Here is a 6,311-nt window from a genome sequence, read left to right on the forward strand (position 1 = left end):
CCCAGACCACAAGAGCTGGGAGAGATGGTTACAGAAAGATTCAACAGTGCCAGACAGACTGCAGACAAGAGCATGCAATTCAATACCTGCAGCAGCCCCATTGCTTTCTGGGGAACCATACATTGTCCATCAGTGGTGCAGCTCTCCACCAGCCTCTCACTGCAACATGACAACAAAAAAAAATTGAATTCCAAAGCTGTAAGTAGCTTACTGCCGGACAGTAGGACACTGCCGCTGTCCAAACAGCTTGGACAGTCAGACCTTTACCGGTGTGGGCTTCATTCCACCCAGGAGAATAGGCGTGCAGTCCCCAGCTCACCCGGGCATCGCCTGCTGTTTTGGCTGGACATATCTGAGTCAGCCCAGTTCCTGGTGGAGGTTCCTCCTGCTCTCTTTTTGGCACCTCTCCAACTGATCGCTATTTCCCTTCCCTACCACAAATTCACTCTCCTGGCCTGACCCATCTTCCCTCTGCCCAGATTCCTTCCAGGAGAATTACAGAGAAGCACAGCTTCTCCCTGGGTTTTGGAAATCCTGGGGCCAGGGCTGTTGTTCGAAATGTAGTGGCCCCAGGGCACCTATCTCCTCCAGAGGTACTCAAGGCTGGATGTGGACACTCAGGTTTTAATTCAAAATAACTTTTATGGCCTGTTTCACTGTCACACCTTGTTCTGCTCATACCTATAGCCCAGGCTGGCAGGTGAATACATCAGAGGGTTTCCAGGCTTAAGGAGAGAAGGCGAGGAGCTGCCTCACTGGGCAACGCATCTCTCAGTGCCACTGAACTTCCCTGCTTTGGATCTGTAAGCTGGTGAGGTCTGAAGGGATAGAGTGCTGCAAGTCTTACCCCCGTGAGGGAGGACTCTCTGAGCTCATCTGCTAGGAGACTGGGTCTCTCAGCCCTCATTTATGTTCCCCAGCAGTCTCTGCACAGATACCGCTTGTATATACGCTATTTAATCTCAGTGTTTTGACCCTGTATGACTTTAAGGAAACTTGGATGCCTGAAGTCCAAGTGTCAAGAAAAATGGAAGGAACGCAAAAAAAAAAAAGAAGTAGTTAGCCCCTCTGACTTAATCCAAAAGCCACCATCTTCTCATGACCCAAATCTAGCCCATGGTGCAAAACTAGCCCATAAGGCTCAGCTCCTCTAAGTGAGTTTGAGAATGAAGCCTCTACAGTTGGCTTGCACAGAAGTAGTTTCCTTGTTGGATGCTACATACAGTCTATGAGGTACCCTTACAAGTTACTATTGCCTCTTCATTTTCAGGTGTTGTTGACCACTGCTGGAGCACTCTTGACTCAAGAATCCAGTGGTTTTTGTCTTTGTGTGAACCTGTACGTACACACAAACGCATATCCTTCCCCCTCCTGTCCAGTGACACGCTACAGCTACATTTTTAACAAACCACCTGTTCAAGTCAAAATACCTTAAACAATTCTTTGCACAAATACAGAAGGTGCAAAAGAAATGTGCAAAGAAGAGAAAATGTTTGGAACTGTGCCTGCTGAAAGGATGCTTTAAAACACAACGCCCCACCCTGCAAGGGTTGCTGCTCCCTCCTTACCTTTGGGGTGGGTCTGAGCCACAGTTCCGTGTTGCCTGTATGCTTAAACCTAATCCTCACTTCCTTAAGGCACAGTGACACCCCTGTCTTTCCTCTATAACTTGATCCATTTTAGAACCTATGGTGAAAGACTGTGTTTCAATTTACCATGACTATTTATAACACAATTCTTTGGCAAACCAGAGTTAGAAGGGCCATTACTGTAAAACCAAGTAACATGAGATGGTACATACAAGAAATTAACAGAAAAACCCTATTGGGAGGAAATTATAGAAACACCAACTGCATTTACCAACTTGTTTTTCATTCGAGCTCCTCTAATCATTTCAGAAAAGCTGGGGCTGGGGCTATCTGGGGACACGATACAGGTGTGTGGGTGCTGTGCAGCACTGAAGCGCTGCTGGTGGAGAGGCACGGTTTACCAGCAGAGCTGTTCCTGCCAGGATCACCCATCTCCCCGCTGCTCCCAAGCAAAGCAACAAATGAATCCGCACTCACACAGACGGGTTTTGCTGGCATAGCTGCCTCAGTCATGAATTGCACCCCTGATCAAAAGCGAGTATGAGGGAGCACTCCCCTGTGTGAGGCAGGGGGGGATGAAACACAAAGTCGAGGTGTGACTCACCCAAATGCAGACAGCGAGACAGAGACACGAGCAGAGCTGGAACAGGGTATTTTCTTCCTCATTTCTCAGTGCAGCTGCAGACAGACAGCATTGCCACTGAACTGTGTATTCCGATGTATAATTACTTGCTTATTAGCTGGCTAGCTCATCATGCCAAGAAAGTTAGCGGGAATGTGGAGCAAAGACATTTATCCTCTCCCTGTCTTTCAGACCAGAGAAGAAACGACAGATCATACAACCTGCTGGGAACCTCCACCTCCTCCACCCTTTATAGGCTGGCAGAGGTTGAAGTGTGATTGATTTCTCAGTTACATCTAGTCCTCAGAAGAAAGAGAAAAAGAGCTAATCATGCTAGCCTGATACTAGAGCCAGAGACTCTGATGGCTGTGGCTATTACCGCTTCCAGAGTGACATGCTGGGCACATGTGCCTGGCAGGTGACCTCTCACGGAGCCGTGAAGATGTTGGGAGCAACCAGCTCTACCACACACCATTGCTCAGTACCGCACAGAGGGGGAGGAATGGAACATAGACCGTCAACCCGAGGTAAAGCCAAATACAGAGACACTGGAGTCAGGATAGGGCTTAGTTTAACTATTGTATAGGCAGCACTTTTTTTTAAAGCTTGAAAACGTAATCCTCTCTGTTGCAACCTGCCTCTCGGGGCTCACCAGGTGCTGCAGCATTTTCATGCACATCCCCTCGTGTCTCAAGCGTCGCACACTCACCCTGTGGGTTTCCAAGGAAGTTTCTCCATGCAGCTCCCCAGGTGGCTGTGCTCTGGTGAAGGGTGAAGCGATTCTCCTTGCTAAACCAACCCCTGCATCCAAACTTCCCCAGGAAAACCAGATGAGGGTTTTGAGTAACAGCAGCAGACTTCCCTATTAGAGAAGTCAAGCAGCAAAATTAGTGGAAAATAGCATAATTTTCATATGGACCAAATCATTCATAGATTACAGAGACAGAAGAAACACTGCTGGTCTGACCTGGTCTAATCAGAGCGCATTGTGAGGAACAACCTCCAGTCCTGATTTCTGAGAAGCCAATAATAAACCATTCATTTGTATTTCACACAGAGCAGTGCCGTAGTCCATCAGGACGCACAAACCGATATTCTTAAGGAACAATACACATTTGGGATCGGATTTACAGCTGTTTAGTAGCCCTCAGATTTGCAGGTAAACCGCAATATCTGACTTGCTGGAAGGTTTCATGGCATACGACGCCAGCACTGAGGAATAAATGCCTCCAGTTTTCCCCCTCTGGTTTTTCCCAGTCTCTGGCATCAGGACTGAGGGAGACAGGAGCCACATCTCCACCCAGCTTTAGGAGGGACTGGAGAGTCCCAGCAAGATCCAGGAGAGAGGGAGAAGCCGGTGGGAAGCCAGGGCAGGACTGGGTCAGGAATTAATGGGGGCGGGCAGAGAAAGGAGGGGGTGGGAAATGGCCTGGGGGAGGGATGAAAGAGGGACAGTGAGGCAGTTTGAAGCATGGGAAGAGAAGCCAGGACTGCTGGACAGATGGTGGGGGCAAGCGGACAACCGAAACTTGGGGAAAGCCAGGATGTAAGCTGGCACTGCTGCGGGGCAGGGACTGATGGCCCCGGGCTGGGCTGAAATGGGGTCCTGGGCTATGGGCAGCATGGGGGCAGGCCCCGGGGCAGGGGAGCTGGGCAGGGTCCCCAGGACCCTGGCAGCTCTGCACCTTCTTTCTGCCCAGTCAGCCCTTATTTTTCTCCATCCCAGCTTTTGGCACCCCATCACCTGCTTCACCCCCCACCAGACTTCCCTTACAGTCCCGCCCTTGCGGGGAGCCGGAGTGGATGGAGGGCCGATAGGAAGGTGAGGGAGGAAGAGGATGAAATGTGCCTCCCTCTGCCTGAGGAGCCGGTCCAGCTGCCCTGGGCATACCTGGTCTCGGGGATAAAATGGAGTTTGACCACCTCAGCTAAGAGGGGGTGAGCTCATCCCTGCTCCAAACATCCCGTGTGAGGTGTCTCGTGTTAAATATTCTTCTTCATTCACCATGTCTGGAAAAAGTACCTCTGAGCCCCCAAAACCAGCAGACATTTTGATGGAAGATGTCTGAGAAAGAATATTTTACAGGAACCAAGAGATGCCTGTCTCTCTGGAAAATGAGCATTAGCCGATCAAGAAATTACCAATAGAAATTTCTCATATTAGCACTTTTTTTTCTCCTTGCTTGTCTTGGTGGAGAATCACATTTCATTTTCAAACCACAGTTCTACATTTATCATCCCTGATTTAGTAAATTGCCTCTTGCAGAAGCAGTGTCTAACCTACCTTTATTTAAGACTTTGCAGGATAATGTGTTTATGTTGGACTCAGAGAGGGTCACAAAAAAAGTGGCAGATGCTGCAAACATATTTGAAATGGAGGTAATGTAAATGATTTTAGATTCAAAATATTCCTCCTCAAGTAACTTAACACTTTCAGAAAAGATTGTATTGCCAGTGAGACTTAAATCTAAAACCTTGAAGCAAGAGGAATTTTATTGTCTTTCTCCTGCTTTATTTTTTTCTTAACAGGGATCAAAATCAACCTTTCAATAAGCCTCTCTTTGTAGTCAAAATAGAAGGAAGTGAAGATACCTCCATAATCAGAGTTGGCTCAAGGCTTACCAGCAGGGTAGGCAAAATTTAATTTTGCAGCCCAAGGATTTTCTCTTCACCCTTGGGCAGGCAAAATTCAGCTGTGTGGCAGCAGCAGAGTGGGTCCCTCCTGGGATGTGTTTCTCCTTTTCTACCCCTTTGATCCCGCGCAGCTTGGGGGAAAAGGCTGGACAGTCAGCTTGTGCCTGCTGCAGCTACAGCCATCCCCATCTCTTCCAGCTCAGGCAAACCAGGGTGCTGGTTGCCCCTGGCAGGCTCCCACCTTTGGCAGCCGATAGCCTTGCCCGTGCCTGAAACCAGCCCTCTCTGTAATGAGGTAGAGAAGCTCGCATCTGCAAAGCCGAGCCTGGAATCATTATCTTATAGCTGCAAATGTAGCCTCCCACTTAAATGAAAGGATGCAGATAATTGGGTTATCTTGTATAAAACAAATTCTTCTGCCCTATAAACTGTAGCCAGTACACATGATGCATTGTCACTGTGCCAGGCTGGAAAGGGGGGTGTTGGGAACGGGGGTGGCTTACTCACCCCAAGCCGGAGAGGACTTCTCCTGTGCCCTTAGCGCACACACCTAAACTTCAGCGGATCGTGACGTTCACACATGTGCCCCCTCCCCATTTGAGCTCCATGGGGATAGGATCAAGCTGATGATTACCAGTGAAATCAATAAGGAAGGTAGAGGGCATCAACAAAATCATTAATAATTTCTCTCAATTATAATCTAGTTTCTTCAAATACAGCTGTTGCTGGAGCCTCCAGCAACAGAATTAATGATATGGAAAATTTGAAGGACAATAAACAGTATATTTGTGAGCTAGAGGGATGTGAACAAACAGTAAACAAAAAGGAAAATGTCATAGGGGTTAAATCTTTAATAAACTACTGCTCCAATATCGTTTGATAAGCTCTCCCTCAGACGTTTCACAAATATTCTCCCTTGCTTTCAGAGTCAGCCTGGTCTTTTTCAAGCCAAACACATTTCACAAGACAAAATTGTAGAGGAAGCGAAGTGGGCCTTTCAAAGAGAAACAGATTGTAACCTTATTCTTACTTTTTAAAAGCAATAACATGAATGCAAGATTACACATTCCTTGTAGCTGGGACTCCTCATTCCGCATAGGTACACAGCCTGTCCTGCGTTCAGCACGGAGCTCATTGGTGTTCAGTAATTTCTGCTGTTTATGAAGTGAATCAAGCAGGTACCTTTTGCAATTGTTAATACTAAGGATAATAATACACACACACACATATGCGTCCACCTACATAAGCACAGAGAGGTTAATACCGATCTAAAAATATTTTGTATGGCAGAAAGAACACAAAAACATTGTCAGCAGAGTTGTTGGAAGACAGCAGCAGTTAATGGGAAGTTTGTAGTCTTGGGCACATGAGTGCAGGATTTAATCTGTGTTCATCTGTCCAGCCTGGGCAAACACTGTATTTACCTCTTTTAAAGTACTTTATCAAGTGCTTTGGGATGAAAAAGG

This window comes from Ciconia boyciana, chromosome 3, assembly GCF_034638445.1.
Source record: "Ciconia boyciana chromosome 3, ASM3463844v1, whole genome shotgun sequence".
NCBI classification, from domain to species: domain Eukaryota; kingdom Metazoa; phylum Chordata; class Aves; order Ciconiiformes; family Ciconiidae; genus Ciconia; species Ciconia boyciana.